General features: G+C 40.7%; 1 protein-coding gene across 11 annotated transcripts in view; it reads left to right on the top strand.

Moving 5' to 3' along the window:
• The first annotated feature begins 1,366 nt into the window (after positions 1–1,366).
• The window catches only part of STAU1 (staufen double-stranded RNA binding protein 1), a 54,335-nt gene continuing 37,359 nt past the window's right edge, over positions 1,367–18,342 (top strand). For 5 of the 11 annotated variants that reach the window (XM_038572560.1, XM_038572559.1, XM_038572556.1 and 2 more), the window contains exon 1: positions 11,904–11,974. The gene's annotated coding sequence lies outside the window, so the exon portion shown is untranslated. Of the gene's footprint in view, positions 1,617–3,131; positions 3,246–11,903; positions 11,975–14,413; positions 14,549–18,342 lie in introns of those variants that run through there. The other 6 variants (XM_038572553.1, XM_038572551.1, XM_038572561.1 and 3 more) reach the window with 6 other exon arrangements.

Genomic DNA, 18,342 nt, shown 5'->3' with positions numbered 1-18,342 from the left:
AGTAAAATAGGCAGAGACAGAAAATAAACAGTTTTGGGGCAGCCTCGGATGGCTCAGCGGTTTAGCTCCACTTTGGGCCTGGGGCCTGATCCTGGGGACCGGGGATCGGGTCCCACATCGGGCTCCCTGCATGGAGCCTGCTTCTCCCTCTGCCTGTGTCTCTGCCTCTCTCTCTGTGTCTCTCATGAATAAATAAATATCTTAAAAAAAAAAAAAGAAACTGTTTTTTTTTATTTTTTATTTTATTTATTTATGATAGGCACACAGTGAGAGAGAGAGGCAGAGGGAGAAGCAGGCTCCATGCACTGGGAGCCCGACGTGGGATTCGATCCTGGGTCTCCAGGATCACACCCTGGGCCAAAGGCAGGCGCTAAACCGCTGCGCCACCCAGGGATCCCAGAAACTGTTTTTAAATAGTGGGGAAGCAAAATAAAATAAAATAAAATAAAATAAAATAAATAAAATAAAATAAAATAAAATAAAATAAAATAAAATAAAATAAAATAAAATAAAAAATAAAATAAAATAAAATAAAATAAAATAAAATAATAAATAAATAAATAAATAGTGGGGAAGCTGTTCCAGATTGAGCAGGAAAGAAGACCCATCAGCAGCTCTTCCTCTGTTTGCTGCACCTCTCACAATGCGCGCATTATTCTTTCCTGAGCGTGGATTCTAGAGGTCCCAAATTTTCCACCATTAACCCCCCACGCCCCACCCCTGTCTAGGCGTGCTGCTGAAAACCACTTAGTTTATCCAGAGCTGGGTCAAAGAAATAGCAATCTGGCACTTCTCGCCCTTTCACTGACTATAACAATGACCGATTTTATTTATTACGAGCTTCACCGTCACTAGAACGTAAGCTCCATGAGGGCAGGGCTTTTTGTCTGTTCATTTCTATATTCTCAACTCTTGGAGCAATATCTTGCACACAACAGGGGGTTCGATAAACATTTACGTTAGGAGGAACTAAGGGAAGGAGGGAAAGAAGGACCGGAGGCGGGAGAAAAGGAAGGACAGCGTAGAAAACGCGAAGGACGATGGGGGCGGGGGGGGCGGGCGGAGTTAAGAAGGCCGGCCCAGCCTCGTTGCGCGTCCAGTGGGGAGCCCTCAACTCCCAGCAGAACTACAACTCCCAGCTGGCCCCGGGGGCCAGGGCGGGCCGCCGAGACCCAGGACCGACCAGGCCCCATCCCGCCACGGCTCCCGGAGTGCCTTGCGAGAGCAGGCGCCCTCGCAGCGCCCGCCGGGACTTGTGGTTCGGGCCGCGGGTGGGGGTGGGGCCGGGCATGGAGGCGGGCGGGGGCCGGGGGCGGGCGCAGGCCCCTCCCCCGTCACTTCCTGCGGGGCTGCGGGCGCCGGAGCGGCTCTTCAGCGTTTGCGCCGGCGGCCGCCGCGTCTGGCTCGGCTCCCCCTTCCTCTGACCCCCGGCCCGGCGGCGCCCGCCTCCTCCGCGGCCACTCCGCCTCTTCCCTCCGCCGTTCCCTTCCTCTTCTCCCTTCTTCCTTCCTCCTTCCCCTCTTCGCCGCCCCCGCCGCCGCCGCAGCCGCCGCAGCCGCCGCCGCCGCCGCCGCCCAGGACCGCCGGCCGGGGGACGAGCTCGGGGCAGCAGCCAGGTGAGGCGGCCGGGCCGGGCCGGGCCTGGCGGGGCCCGCGCGGGCGCCGCGGCCGCGGGGAGGGGGGCGGCGGGTGGGGCCTAGGCCTCGGCGGGCCCGCGCGCCCGGCCTTCGTGCCCGGGCCTCCGTCCCGCCCGCGGGGCCTTCCCGGAGGAGGCGGGTCCTCGCGCGCCCCCCCCCCCGCTCCCCCGCCTCGGGGCGCCCCGCGGCCTGCAGCCCGGCAGCCCCCGCTCCCCCACCCCTTGCTGGGGCCAGAAACAGGTGCCACGCCGCCTTTGGCGATTCCTCCTCGCGCGCGGGGACGCCGAAGTTGTTCCAGGGGCGGCGGGCGGGGGCCTGCTCCGAGTCCCCGGGACCCCGAGACCCCGAGACCCCGAGCGCGCCGTGCCCCCCGCCGGGTCCGGGGCGCGGTGCCTCCGAGCGCGGCCCAGGTGCCTCGCTCGGGTGCCAGTCCCCGCGCCACTCTCTCCGGCAAGTCCCTTCAACTCTTTGTGTGTGTAGGTCGGGGAAAGGGGCTAACGCGGCTGCTGCCTCTTGGGGCTGTTAGGGTTCCGTGAAACGGGGCGTGTGAGGCGCTTATCAGAGTGCCAGACCCACAGCGCGCCCCAGCGAGCCGCCTGCATGATTTATTAGCGTGATATTAAGGTATGGACCTACGGGGGCAAAGTGGGCTGGGAGTTGACCTACCTGCGCCCGTCCGGGTTGCCTTTGAGGCGGAAACGTCGCCAGCGCCGGGGCTTTGTTTTTTGGGTTGTTAACATGTGAGAGGGGCGTACGTTTAATTGGGACACCGTGTAAGGAGGCAGTCGGTAAAGATGCTGTTATTTGCATCTCCTCCGCTGAGCCAGCTACGAGATTTCCGCCAGCTCCCTCAGTATGAGCAACCTGTCCATTTTTGTTTGTTTGCTTTTGTTTTATTTATTTGTTTGTTTGTTTGTTTGTTGATCTTTTTCCCTCCCCTCCCTGCCATCATCCGGCTTCTTGTTGTCATTTCATTTCTGGGAAAGTTGCTGGCAGCCGCCTGCCTGGAGTTGAAGCCTTTCTGGAGCGCTCGCCCCGCGTGTCAGGTTCTGGAGGGGGCGGTGGGTGAAGCTGGCAGAGGTACAGGAGTCTGGTCTTTCCTTGCGCTACGTCTCTAACTTCTAACTTTTTTTTTCTTTTCTTTTTTTCTTTTTTTTCTTTTTTTCTTTTTCTTTCTTTCTTTCTTTCTTTCTTTCTTTCTTTCTTTCTTTTTTTCTTCTTCTTCACCGCAGCTTTGCTTTTCATTCCGTCCGTCCCCGTGGGGCCGACTTTGCTTTTAAAGCCCTGGCCCCACCTCCGTGTCGCAGTGTTGCTTATGTGGAAGTTTTCTTCTGTTCCGGCGAGGATGTGTGCTTCAGTCGGTTCTGCCTCTGTTCCCTGGCTGTGGGGACGTTTTTAAGGTCACTCTTCCCCTTCTGCTTGTAGCTTTCATTGTGGAGTGGGTGGCGGAGAGAGAGAGAGTTAATCCGGTTTTTTTTTTGATTGATCTTGGCCTTTCAGGAAATCAGTGTGCTTACCAAATATAAATTACATTGCTGCTTGCTGAGGTAAAAACTAAAAATACAGTTGGATGGTGGAGTTGAGCAGTTCCGGTCCTCCTGGTGACAGGTGGGATTTCTTTTTTTTTTTTTTTTTTTTAAACAGCAACTTTATTTGAAGCTACTGAGTTTCTTTTCATTCTTCTACTTGGTTGTGTGCACCTTTCCTTAGGGAAAAAGGCAACTCCACTCAACTCGTGGGCAACTGGTGGACGTTCACATTTACAAGAAAGTTGTGTGTGTGTGTGTGTGTGTGTGTGTGTGTTTGCTCAACGGAATGTACCTCCTGTATTGTAGGGCTGTTTTAGGTAGTAAATTTCTTTGCTGAATTTAAAGCCGTTTTGATGTATACCTGTCTCTCAGCATGTAAAGCGGCCTCTCCTGTTTTTTGACGTTTTCCTGTAACTTTCTGACAGGAGTCTTACTGTCAATTTCTAGTTTAAAAAACTTTGGATGACTCTTCAAAAACACCGAGAAATAGCTGTATGACAAATATGTCTTCTGCTACGTCAAAAATTGTAGTGTTGGGGAAATAATGCTTTAATATTGCAGTCGATAACCTTTAAAAAAAAAAACTATTACGGAAAACATTTAAAAATTGGATAACTGTAGAGAACCCCCATGTATTGGTCACTTAGCTCTGACAATGATTAACTTGTAGCCAAGGTCATCTTGTTTCATGTAGTACTTCCTCCCCCAAACTGGGTAATTTTGAAACAAATCCTGAACATCATATAATTTTACAAGATTGCTCCAGACTGTTAATCTGTCACAAAATTTACTTTAGTGGAATCTTAGTTCTCATTTTGTTTATTGGGCTTCTCATCTCTGTTCACACATGATTACTATACAGGAGAAAAAAAAATGAGTGGCCAAATTAGCTCTTGGTTCAGTGCTTATCCCTCTCAAAGTCATGTCCAAAATATTGCTTTGCTTTTTTGTGTACAAACGCAACAGATCTTAAGCTATCAGTGGTTATAATTGAAAAGGAATAAAAAAAAAACAAAAACAAAACAGATATCTATAAACCTGTTTTGGTGGAGACCTACCTGTTAAACCACTTATAATGGGGAATAACTTTTTGTCAAAGGTAAACTACAGTTAATAATTCATAATGAAACTTTCAAAGTTTCTTTACAGTAGTTGTGTAAATATGCTGGTGTCACCTTAGGTTAAGAATTAAGCAAAAGGTAATTTGATTTCAAAACTCTGTTGTAGGATTATTTTTAATAAGTGAATGAATTTCATAGGCTAGATGCTCTTGTTTTTCTTTCTTGTCTGAAAAGAGATTTCTCCTAGAATCGAAGTTGACAGGAATATTATGTTTGTCATTATTACTTAATTTTCAAATTTCTGGTCATGGACTCTTCACAGCTTTAGACAATTGCAGTTTGCTTTTAGGTAATTGTAATTTCAGTTACGTAGGTTTATTTTTGAGCTTGTTCAGAGGTAGTGAAAATGTGTGTTATGTTTTAGTTACTACAATCTGGGAGATTGAAAGGGATATGCATACCTCTTAAAATTAACTCTGGAAAAAAAAAAAACTAATCGGGTATCTAAGAAAGGGCACAAAATGTACTTTATTTAAATAAAAAAAATGCTTAGTGCTTCCCAGGAGGCTTAAAGTAAAACTTTTAAGTATTTGGAATTATTTCCATAAATACAGTTTGTTCAGACTAAATTGCTCTCTTTTAAGATTCAACCAGAAAACCCATTTATATACAGATTATTTTAAGTTTAGAAATGAGTATGACTCATAGAACTTTTCCCCCTCATTTCTGAAGTCTAACCCATTAACATTATTCTGAGTGTAATCTTTAAATGTTGGCCTATACTGTGCTGCTTCATCCAGTCTCCCCTTAGTAAGACAATGACGATATTTCATATAGGAGGCACAGAGTGGCTCTCAGCTTGCAAGGCAACTTTCTCTCTCTTGCCCTTTTGCTGGATGGAGTGAAAGTGAAATTCACCAGCATAAAAAAGAAACTTTTATGAAAAAGGCATCTTTTTGTTGGATGTCATAAGTCAATTCCAGGGACCTTGTTTTTATGAGCCTCCACACTGGATCATCTTACTCACTGTCATACTTTGTGACACAGAATTGCTCAGTTCAGGGAAATGTAAATTCTTCCCCTTTATTTTTTTAAAGATTTCATTTATTTATGCACAAGAGACACAGAGAGAGAAGCAAGAGACACAGGCAGAGGAAGTGCTTCTTAAGCAGACTCCATGCAGGGAGCCTGATGTGGGACTGGATCCCTGGTCTCCAGGATTAGGCCCTGGGCTGAAGGCAGGCGCCAAACCGCTGAGCCACCCGGGCTGCCCAATTCTTCCCCTTTAAATGAGAACTTTTGAGGTTGCTTTCTTTCTCTTGGAATGGAATTCTGCAGCGTTCAGAAATGTTTAGAGAATTTTATGGCAGATTTTGTTTCACACTAGACCTTTTGCTTCACGCTAAACCTATAACAGGTTGTTTTAAATTATAAACTTTTGGTGACAGATCTTTGTGGCTAACATGCTTCTGGTATAGTTTTCGGCATGAGCTTTTCCTTAAATAAAACCTCATTAAAATCAAGGTTTAGCATTATGCTGTTCCAAGAAGTGTAATTTATGAGTTAGAGATTGAACTCTGAGAAGACATGTTATTTGCTATCCTTATTTTTGCCTGACGTTTTATTATGAAAATTTTTAAATATATAACAAAGCCTAAAGAATGTTAGCGTATGCCTCTATATCTACCACCTGTTTTCTGCCATTGACATTTTACCACACTTGTTTTATCATGTCTGTTCCATTTGTCTGTCTCTTTGAATTCATTAATTCATTTTATTTTTTAGTACATTTCAAAATAAATTGCAGCATCAGCACACTAAATACTTGAGCACACATAGCCACCACAGTGAATTTTAATTTTAAATTGAGGCAGCCCTGTAAGGTGTCTCTGGATCTTTAAAAGCCAAGGGTTTTGATAATTTTTGTTTCAGATTTGCTTAGGCTCCAGAACTTTTTGCTTTTTTTAAAGAAATGTTTAATGAATTTTTTGCACCAAGGTGTGCTTATGTATTAGTCAAGTATTACAAAGCTTGAATAATGTTGGCCAAATCCTTTGTTCTCACATACTAAGGAGATAATAGGATTACAAATATATAGCTACGTTGATCTTAACAAATAACGCTAGGTGGTTGGTTTGGATATCTGTTTTGCTGACAATTTAATGCTCTGAACTAGAAAACCTTACCAAAGAAAATTATTTATTATTAAAAAAATGGTAAAATGAGCAAATTATTGCAAAGAGCTTAATTTTTTAAATATGTACATTCCCATAGTAGGGAATAAGGTTGATGTAAAAGTGATCTATGTCACCAGATAAGAGCAGGTAGAAACAAATTCTCTGCAGACTTAGTTATATTTTCTGGAATTATACAAGTTTGTTTATTTGTTGAAGGAGTATATTCAGGGGGCCCCTTCAAAGTATATTTACTGAAAGCAAAAAAAGTAGGAAAATCTATCCAAGAAAGTATTTGCTTTCGATTAAAAATTAGTCTTCTGAATATTAAATTTGTAGCCCATCTGCTTCTGTTTAATCTGTAATCTAATTTGGGGGAGAAGTGTGATGACTTTGTGAGTTTATAACAGTAATGGGAGCAAACCAGGCTATTTTATTATAATATGATACACAGGTCATAATTGTTCTGGAAGGTTTTTGTTAAACCAGACTACAAAGTCTAAAAAAATTTAAGTGCCCTGAGGTCTTTGCCTAAATAAAAAGGATTGTTCATTAGATTGTCTCTATATTTGATGTAGTTTTAGAATTGGTTGTGCAGTGAGTGGGTTGATTTTAGTCAGCATGTTCTCTGTTCCCATTTAAAATGTTTTTTACAAGTGGTGTGTAGCTATAAGTTTATATTTATAGATGTTTATGTGGCTGAGGACAGGATTAGTAAATTTGCTGGATAATAATACTTGCTACTATTTATTGAGCTCTTAACCATGTGGTAGGTAGGTTAGGATTACAGGGTGAGGGTTATTTGATGCAGGAAAGGGATCTGAACGGTCAGATTGAATTTATCTAATAATATAAAAGCTGCTGTTCATCGAGCTCTTCCTTGGTGCTAAAAGTTGAAGTAGATGATTTATGTTGTATTTCTGATACTTGAAAACGTCTTTGCGGACATCAGTTCTAGTAGCTGCAGATACTGAGGCCTGTCTGGGAGGCCAGGTAACTGGAGTGAGGTCTTCAGCTGTTTTCACTGAACCACACTTCATCTCTAATTATGTTCGGGTGCTTTTTGTTTAGGACAGTAGTTTTCTTGTGTGTCACCAGTGCTTCATCATAGCTAGGATGATTTTTGTTCACTAGAACTTCAGACCAATTTGAAAAAAGTCTGTTTCAGTAATACTCAGTTTTTAAAATGAACTCTATTCATCATTCCCTTGAAATGGACTTATAGTTTACTTTTGTTTGTTGTGATAGATTGCTACAGTCACATTAAACTAAAACTTGTAAGTTGATTCAAAGGTTTGTGGGGTGCAGGGAACTACTTAGAAGTAAATGGGGAAGAAGAGGAGGTTTCATTAACCTGTGTATTGTAGGAGGCTCTCCTCTAAATTATTGCTATAATCCTTCATGAAGTTCGTTAAAAATGACTTATGAACTATAGACAAGGTTGTTGCTAAGAACATTAGTTTCTTTAGAATTATAATATTCCTTTTTTTTATTTTAATTTTTATTTATTTATGATAGTCACAGAGAGAGAGGGAGAGAGGCAGAGACACAGGCAGAGGGAGAAGCAGGCTCCATGCACCGGGAGCCCGATGTGGGATTCCATCCCGGGTCTCCAGGATCGCGACCTGGGCCAAAGGCAGGCGCCAAACTGCTGCGCCAAAAACAAAAAAACAAAAAACAAAAAAAAACCAAACTGCTGCGGGATCCAGGGATCCCAGAATTATAATGTTCCTACTGGATATGCATTAACTAAACTTCCAATTAACTTTATAGGCCTTGGTGATTGTTTCCCTCTTTGCTTTCCAGCCCTAACATCCCTTTCCTTGCTGATGGTATTGGGAATATTTCATGTAACTTTCTGTTTAGTATTGAACTGCCTCCTTAACAGTTTTTTTTTTACTTTCTTTGAATCAATGATCTGCATAGGAAGCCTCTTTAGTTCTCCACCCAGGCAGTAGTCCTCTCTTAATGGCTAGTTTTAAAAGGCAGATCAATGAAATTAAACCTGCCTGTTAGATTTGAGGTTTTCATGAGATGGTGTGTGTTTCCGTTCTGTTTTATAACCTCAACTGAGGTGACCATGTAGCCTGTAATGACATACGTGTATCTCATTAATCACGAAAAGGTGTTGGAAATGTGTCTTGTCTGGGGATGAAGTGAGCACATGCTGCTTCTTAAGTTGTCTATATTGGCTCCCCTCAGGCACAAGCTTTTCGATCTAACTAGATCTTGTCTGATTCTCTCACGGTTTTGCTTTTTGAAGTCCATGCTTTCTATAGATTAAAATTAACTGAGGCATGAATTTTCTACTCTTGCAGATTCCACCCTGATACAAACAAGGCCATTGTCTGCTGATGCCATTGTGACTTTGTACAAAATGCTAGGCAGTCCTTTCCTCTTTTAGAAAGAAGATAATTTATATGTAATGATAAGTCTGATTATGCTTAGAGGCTTATGTTCTTTGTTGCACAATTTAACCAACCTGTGCTCATTGAAGCTCTATGACCCTTCACCTAGATGACAGTTAAATAGAAATAGAGTTAGGTAAATAATTCCCTTTTTATTTGTAGTATACGGAACCTTTACAGTCTGGAACATTTAGGATATGACTATTGCTGGGTACTGATTTCCCTGTTAAAAGAATTTACTTATTTAGGCACCAAACATAAAAAAAGAATAAGTTTTTTTTATAAAGTTCTTTCTAATTTTGCAGGGTTTTTTTCTTTCTTAAATAGCATGTTTTGAACAAGTATCAGTTATAATATATCCTAAGAAAGCGATATTTGACAGCTAACTTTGGTATGGAGTATCATACTTTACAGGCATTTTACCTCTATTACAAGTTAATCCACCCAAGCAGTACACAGTTATTATTTTATTAATCATATGAAATTGATGGTGGTCACCTCATTTAATATATTAAAAGGTTGAAGCCTCTTTTTTAAAGATTTATTTATTCATTCATTCATTCATTCATTCATGATAGACACAGAGAGAGAGGCAGAGATAAAGGCAGAGGGAGAAGCAGGCCCCACACTGGGAGCCCGGCACAGGACTCTATCCCGGGACTCCAGGATTGCACCCTGGGCCAAAGGCAGGCGCTAAACTGCTGAGCCACCCAGGGATCCCCGAAGCCTCTTAACATATTAAATGAAGCATTTATTATTCAACTCAACACCATAGTTGGGACCCAAACTCACATCTCTAGCCAAGACTCCTCAGTCATATCCGCACAGCCCTGTTCTCTTTGCCCTTACCCTAAATCAGCATCTTACAGCCAAAGGGTCTTTTTGTCCTTACATGTCTTTAGTTGCGAGATAATGTGTATTATAAATGATTTGTTATTATGAATTAAAATGCCACTGTGAATTATTTCTTTAAATTTGTGTCAGGTTCAAAGTTACTCTTGTATAAACATGAATTCCACAATTCATGGGACTGTATCTTATTTGTGCACTTCCTTCTCTCCAGTGCCTAGAATACTGCCTGCAGATAGTAGGTGTTCAGTAATTATTTGTTGAGTGAATAAAGCAGTGAATGTAATTCACTCTTTTGCATTCTAGTATGTTTTCTTGAGTGGGAAAGTAAGGGAGTTGGGCTTAACCCCCAGTTTCTCTTCTCTAACACTGCTTGGAGAAAGTAAGTGCCATGTAGCTACACTGGTCATAATCATGATGGTTTCGGATCATCATTTGAAAGTAGTTAGGGGATTTCAAAAACTGAGTTTGCTCACAGGAGTGTGAATGTATAGAGTGTCAGCTATCCTTGTCTTGTGTGAAGATGTCTGAAATCCAGATGGTTGCAAGCTGCTGTATTTCTCCCCCCACCCCCTCCTTTTTCCTCTGCTGTAAAGTTGTTGGCGGTTGTTCTTACTGTTGTCATTGTCTGACTCTAGCAGCTCCCTTTTCCCATTCTTATTTATTTATGTATTTCTAATTTTTTAAACTTCTGGGTTGGGCTGAAAAAACTTAAATACCCAAACCTACCATAATTGTTCCTCACAGATGGGCTTAAATTGAGGGGCACCCCTAAGAGTAGAAGACATGGGCTTTCCTAGGTGGTCTTAGAGATTTGTAAGGGCTGCTCAGAGGCTTTTTCCAGTTTCCACTCCTGCTAGTATTGTGAATGGGTGAGGTTATGGAGCTGCAGGCCTCTAGATTGGAAAGTTATTAGTATAGCATACTATTTGCAAAAAGAACTTGAATTGTTTAAAATACTGTAAAACAAATCAGTTTATTTTATTTCCGAAATTATTCTTTTTTTAATTTTTATTTATTTATGATAGTCACAGAGAGAGAGAGAGAGAGAGAGAGAGACAGAGACATAGGCAGAGGGAGAAGCAGGCTCCATGCACCGGGAGCCCGACGCGGGATTCGATCCCAGGTCTCCAGGATCGCGCCCTCGGCCAAAGGCAGGCGCTAAACCGCTGCGCCACCCAGGGATCCCTATTTCCGAAATTATTTTGATAGTGAACAGCTACTTTTATCCTTTGTTAAGTCACAGTAGCAGTGAGAAATTGAAATGAGTGAAATTCCTTTATGTTGTAAAAATGCAAAGGGTATCTCAAGGTAAGGAATTGTCTTTGTTACTAACTACAGTTGACCTGTGAACCACATGGGTTTGAACTGCATGTGTCCATTTATGTGCGGATTTTTAAAATAAATACAGAACAGTATTGTATATGTATTTTCTCTTTATGACTTTGTTCATCTTTAGCTTCTTTAGCTCTATTGGACAAATACTGTATATGATACATATAACATAAAACATGTGTTAATCATCTTAATGTTATGGGTAAGGCTTCTGGTTAACAGTTAAGCTATAGGTGATTAAGTCTTTGGGGAGTGAAAAGTTATACGTGGATTTTTGACTGTGTAGAGTGGGGAGTTGGCATCCCAACCCCTGTGTTGTTCAAGGATCACTTGTACTACCTTTTAAAAAAGAAGATACTTCTAGATAAATCTGATCTGAGAGTCTGAGAATGAAACTCTTATATCACCTGATATCCAGTTCTAAAGAATGATTATGGTTTGGATTTATTAGTGATAATGCACTTTTTGTATTTTGGAATTTAATATAAGAATGTTTTTGTACAAAGTATGTTTTTGTGAATTTTCCCGTGCAGTTGTATTTTCATGACCAAGTATATGGTAAGGGCATTTATGAATAAAATATTTAGCTGGTAGTGAAAAGTGGGGGGGGACCTCATGAGTTTAAAAACTAAGCTTGTGTGATCAGACGGTATATAATGCCCAGTTTCTTTCTTTAAAATTAGTTTCGAGATATTCACCACTCTCTTATTGTCATGTCTCCACAAAGTACTCTACCCAGTTTGCAGGCAGTTGTGTCTTTTGTGGATTCTACAGTGTGCTGCTTCAAGCCGTGAAATCATGCTTTCATCTACTTGTGGATTTTAGGTTTCCCCCCAAACTTGAGCAATATATGTCTTTGTTTTCAGAAATGATCTCCTCTAGTAAATTATTATTGTTTCTTATTTTCTAGGAGTTTCCTAACCACATAACCTCTTAGAACTGAACCAAAACAGCATTACTCCTGGAGCACCTCTTTTTAAGGTACACATAATTTGACTGTGTAATTTCAGGCCTGTTGATAACCTGTAATATTTTTGAATTTTTGAATGATCTTATGGAAAATGACTTTTACTTCTGGCTGTAATGTTAGAGAAACAGAAGAAATTGTATGCAGTCTGAATTTCTTTTTACTCTTGAGATTTAATTAGAAAGTAACTGCAGGGAAGATTGTTGGCAAGAATGTGAAACCCTTTAGCCAGCACTGCCATGTACTTTAAATGTCGAGACGTGAAAATTGGCCACTAAAGTTGTCATTAGACATAACTTGGTTGGTAAGCATCCTGTTCATAGCAGCTTTTGTAGATTGTCTTTGATTTCTCAGGTTATTTATGTAAAATGGTTTGGTTTTCAAACTTGTGGAGAGTATCACAACATTGTTTTCTGTCATGAGATAGGGCTGTGAATTAAGTTCCATTTACTGCTGGTTGCTTGTGATCATCTAGGCCAAAAACTTTGGAAGAGTTGAGGATTTTACAGTTTTATATCAAGGCACTGCAAAATATACCGCATCTGTTAATACTGCCTTGTATTTTAGCCCTTAACCTCTTAGAGCTGGAAGTATAGAATCATAACATATCACTGGTAGTGATTAGTGGACAAGTCAAACCCAACTTTCTTTGGGAATGAGGAAATTGAAGCATAAGGAAATCAGAGGAGTTGTACCAGGCTCAGTGAATGGATTTACACTCCTGTTTATTTAATGCTTTTCTTTTCAAAGGACTGAACTGTTACCATGCTTCAGGATTTCTTCATTATTTTAGTTCCAATTGCTACAGCTACCGAATTTCCTGTTAGAAAGTGTTCTGGGGAAACTGAGGCATGGGACAGTGGGTTGCCAAGAGTTGGATGGATAATTGCTATCTTAATTTGGGAGTAGAACTGAAAGCCACAACTCAGAAGTTTGATCTGATTTAACATTATTGGTTGCTACTTAGCAGCAAGGCTGGTTTCTTAGAAACTGGGTCTTGGCTCTGGTCTGTTTTGCATGAAGATGATGGTAAATGCAGTCGAGTTTCTAGGTAAATGGCACATAGTTACAGAATACAATTTCCCTTTTCTGAAAGAAAAAGCCAGTTAACTGTTATGTTGAACTAAGCCCCTTCTTATTTAAGAATAGGTCACACAGTACTACTCTGAAAAATCTCCAGCAGATCATGAATAGTTATTCATTTTGGTTGGTTTAAGACATTTGTCTATGTTTTTATAAGTTTAGATATTAAAAACATTTCCATGTTTGTAAAAAAATAGTATGTTTGACTTTAGTTATTTTTAAGAGCTCCTCCTAGGGAATGGAAGTAGGGAGCTTGATGAGGTTTCAAAGCTAGAAAAGAAAGTGAGGTTTGCAGCTCGTTAGGCTACAGAGGTAAAGTTTTTCTCACTTTAGTGTTTAGTTTGGTATGATGGTTTTTCCAGGATGAACAATTAAGAATGAATTCTCTTTTATGAAGTGTTTCTTTAAATGGACCACCCAGTGGTTACATTTGTGTGGAAAGAAAATCCTCCATTGCCCACTTGGCACCCAGCCAAGTGTGAGACAGGGGCCACATTCAGTCACTTGGATGCAAAGATCTTGAACAGCCTGGGTTGTTTCCAGGCATTATTTTTGGCTGATTTTATTGTCTTGCAAGTGATTGTGCCTCCTCAGGGCTACTTGTCCTGTCTTACTTTTGACCGTCAAGTACATAGTGGTCTTTTTGTTTTGTTTTTCCCTCTGTCTTAAGTAGTTTGGTCATATTTCTTTTAAAGAATCTTTTTATTATTGAGTAATTTGATATATGGCTGGCTGTTGGATATTATTTGCTTAACATTGCCTTTGTTATTTAGAAATGGTTGAGTAGGAGTATAGGTAGGAATATAGTGATTGCCATGTTTGTGTATTTGTGGCTGCCCTGCCTACAGGTGTTTGGATAATGTTTGGAGTCAATGAATTGGTATTCTGGGATCAGAGCCTGGATGGTGGATGCTGGTAGGGGACGAGAAGGTAGGGAGGTGTCATGGTAGTTGTGGGGGTGGGGTGAGTTTATTTGGAGAAAACATAAAAACCACATTGCAGCTGGAGAGATGTGTCCAAAAAGGATCTTAGAAATAACTGTTGGATGTAAAGGAATGATGTGGGCATTTTAGGTGTATTTCAAGGCTATTGTAGGAAAGTAGTTTATTCCTTAACTTTTTAATTGTTGCTGACAGAGTTTCTCTGAGGGTGGAGCCTCTCAAAACCTAAAGAGAACAAGATTAATAGATTTACAGTTGGTTGCTTAAAGATCTCTTTTTGTGTCTTTGAGGAAAAATTTAACAAATCGGTTTTTTCTGACACTTGAGAATGTACAATTTGCCGTATAAGGATTTACATGTAGTAAATGTTTAATAAATTTTTGTCCAATATTGAATGAATATACTGTCCAAAAATTTTTGTTCATACAGCTAATGCTTTATGGTGGCAAGGGACTGGAGTACTCTTGTGTCTGTGTACCCATACTACATAAGATTTTATGGAGGACTTTGAAGGGAGAGACTTTTGGTAAAATGTTTATGGCTAAAAGCACGTCCAGAATTGAGGTGATTTCTTTTTTTCTTCTCTTCTCTTCTCTCCTCTCTCCTCTTCTCTTCTCTCTTCTCTCTCTTCCGAACACATCTTGTTTGTAAACGTCACTTATTGCAAAGGGGAATGATGTATTGAACACAATACTATAGCTATTTCATTATAAGTCATGTATTACTCTAATTAAATTAAATATTAAAAGGGATGTTTTTCTGTAATTGCTGAAGTAGTTGTTTCATATTAACAGTGATTTAACAGTCTTAGTTGAAAGTGAGTAAGACTAAGCACTCTTGCAGATAGTTCTGTAAGCTATTTCTAGAAGGATTTGCCTTCTTGTATATTAAACAATTCACTCAGATGGTGCACTCATTATGGCCTAGTCTTGGTAGATCACTGCTGAGTAAAGAATTTGCATTTGTGCCTCATCACTTTTTTTTTTTTTTCTTTTTTGGAAAGAGAGAGGGGGCATGCTAGCGGGGAGAGGGAGAATCCCAAGCAAGCTCCATGCCCAGTGCAAAGACGACTCCATCTGACGATCCTGAGATCACAACCTAAGCTGAAATCAAGAGTCAGATGCTCATCCAACGGTCACCCAGAGGCCCCTGTGCCTGATCACTTTTTAACATATTATGTATAATTTAAAAAAATGTTTAGGGGTGCCCAGGTGGCTTGGTCAGTTAAACATCCAACTCTTGATTTCAGCTCAGGTCTAGATCTCAGGGTCATGAATTTGAGCCCCACATTGGGCTCCATGCTGGGCATGGAAAATACTTTAAAAAAAAATGCTTTTGTAGAGTTCATGTGCCCACATTCCCCTTCCCACAGCCCATTAAAGAATACGTGACACGGGACGCCTGGATGGCTCAGTAGTTGAGCGTCTGCCTTCAGCTCAGGGTGTGATCCCGGAGTCCCAGGATCAAGTCCCATATTAGGCTCCCTGCATGGAGCCTGCTTCTCCTTCTGTCTGTGTTTCTGCCTGTCTCTCATGAATAAATAAATAAATTCTTTTTTTTTTTTTAAAAAGTGACACTTGTTAAACAGAAGCTGCTAGCCAAGGTGAGACTCTTTATTTTTATGAGATTTTTGTGTCACCAAGCCAAACTTGGGACTTGGAATTATGAGTCTTAAAAAAAAAAAAAAAAAAGGTATTCGTAACTCTATCCTGTTGCCACTCCCTGTGTTCTAGTGCTTATATATGCTACATAATAAGGGTTTGAGAATAAAATGAACGTGTTTTCCTGAGTTGGTGTCTAAGCTCTTCTAAGAGAAACCAGAAGATTAAGGGCCTCGTCTGTGCTGGAGCCAGGAGGCAGGAAAATAGTAGCACAACACAGGCTTAACAGTAAAAGGTGCTTCCAGCGCCGAGGAAAGCTGGAATCTGTGTGTTTTCAGTTTTCTTTTCTTTTTTTTTTTTTTTAATTTCTATTTATTTATGGTAGTCACAGAGAGAGAGAGAGAGAGAGAGAGGCAGAGACACAGGCAGAGGGAGAAGCAGGCTCCATGCACCGGGAGCCCGACGTGGGATTCAATCCCGGGTCTCCAGGATCGCGCCCTGGGCCAAAGGCAGGCGCCAAACCGCTGCGCCACCCAGGGATCCCTGTTTTCAGTTTTCAACCTAATTTTACTGTGTATAAAACATTGTTCTTATATAGGAAGCCTGACAAATCACTTTAAGCTCTTCGGAGTCCCTAATTTATTTGGTGGAAAGTAATCCTTAGAGATAGGCTCAAAAGAAAAGACAAGTTTTAATGTAAGGATTTAATCTTTAGGACAGAATAGTACCGTTGAGCGACAGGTGCTAAATTTGTACAGAAGTAGGATCTCCAGAATTCCGTGATTCCCCTGAATGCTGCTGTGAATTCTATAAATAGCAGTAGTGAAATGCTTTATTTGTTGTTCTAGTTAATGTGGGTAAATAATATATTTTACCCCATTTATCTATGTTAGCTGCCTGGCTCCTGTTTGGGAGAGGAGCATCTGTTTGGGTAAAATATTAGCCTTAATTTTTTAGCATTTTGAGATGAAAAGGGGATTTTCTGTTCCTAAGAATATAAACTATTTATTAAATTAGTGAGATTTTATTTTGTGGGTTAGTGTACTCTTGTACTCCAAATAGCATCCTTGGCCCCTCTGTCCACTAGATACAAGTAAGTCCTCAGTCCTATTGCAACAGCCAAATAATGTATCCAGATATTGTAAGATATCTTTGGAGAACTGAATTGTCCCTTCTTTAGAACCATTGCATTAGATTCTCTTTCCAAGCTTGAAGACACATAGAAGTGTTTATGTGCTAATGAGTACTGTTTGTCCAATTTTAGTATTGGTCATGGTGGAAATTAGAAATTTGTAAAAGTATCCAGACTTATTAGGATTTTAGAAAATTTTTATTTGCAGTTTGGACTACTTGTTTTAACCAGTTGTTACATAGACACAACTCCAAGTGAACTTAAGGTAACATTTATGGGGCAGTCTTAAAGGCCATTTGTTCCCTTTTTCAACTTCTAGAAAATCTGTGTATTTATGTCTGTGACTGGAGATGCTGGCTGTGGGCCTGCTGTAGGCAGCATTAGCCAAAAAAGGTCTCTTTGGACCCCACCCTTTCTAAATTTAGTCCATTCATTCAGCCTCATACTCTCAGAGCAACACAGGACAGAATTAGGTTGCTGTTTCTTGGATGCAGGTAGGCTCTGGAGCACTTTGTTTTTGAATTGTTTTTTGACTTGTGACTAGTGGTTGGTAGTATGAAGTTGTGAGTATAGTATAAGTGAAAAAAAAATTTTTTTTTTTGGTAGAAAAATGCCCTCAAGACAGAGTTTAGAAAGAGAGGGGGAAGAAGGGAAAAGGGTTTGGGGGGCTTTGAGAGAGAAATCTTCTCTTTTGGCAGGTGAAGGAAATCAAAACGATGAAACAAAGTCCTAGCTGATTTCTGGATGGTTCTGGACTTGTTTCTTGGATATTGGCAACTTGTGTGCCAGGAGAGTTATCTAGTCTTTTTTTTTTTTTTTTTTAAAGATTATTTTAAAAATTTTATTTATTCATGAGAGACACAGAGAGAGAGACACAGGCAGAGGGAGAAGCAAGCTCCCTGTGGGGAGCCCAATACAGGACTCAATCCCAGGACCCTCGGATCATGACCTAAACCAAAGGCAGACAGACGCTTAACCACTGAGCCACCCACGTGCCCCAAGAGTTGTCTAGTCTTTACTGGATCTCCTCTGTTCCTTTGTTCTGACTCCAAAAAGTAAACAAGGAATAACTGCATTATGGACGATTTTGGTGAATAAGATGATGCTTCTGTCTCTATATCCAAAGTCATGTTTGACCTGAGGTGTTGGGGTTCTTTTTAGTTTTACAGTTCTTTTTGCTCTCATCAAGAGAGAATGTGCCCGAATTCCTCAAGTTACCTAATTGCTCTGATTGTTCATCTCTTTCCAAAGGTCCAGCTTTAATTAAAAATTATTTTGAGACTTTAAAAAAAACTAAAGTAACCATTACTTTGTAATAGAAATTCTGATTTATTTGCTGGTTTCTGTTTTGGTTAGCTTTTCTACTCGTTGTTGTTACTGGTTATTTGGGGGTACTTTTGGCTCGCTTAAATACATTCATCTATTTGAATGGTGTCCATGACTGTAAGCAGAACAGTCCTTACCTTTGACTTATGAAGAAATTTAAATGTATTCAGAAATAATGCCTTTGGAACTTAGAAGGTGAAGTAGACCATTTCCTCTGCTTCCTGGGTTCCACTCCCATCCACACTAGTGAAATTGCTAGTCTGAAATCTGTTCCTCTCTTTTTCATCTTTTCCACCTTT

This window comes from Canis lupus, chromosome 24, assembly GCF_011100685.1.
Source record: "Canis lupus familiaris isolate Mischka breed German Shepherd chromosome 24, alternate assembly UU_Cfam_GSD_1.0, whole genome shotgun sequence".
Lineage (NCBI taxonomy): Eukaryota > Metazoa > Chordata > Mammalia > Carnivora > Canidae > Canis > Canis lupus.
This window is presented reverse-complemented; position numbering and strand designations above follow the sequence as displayed.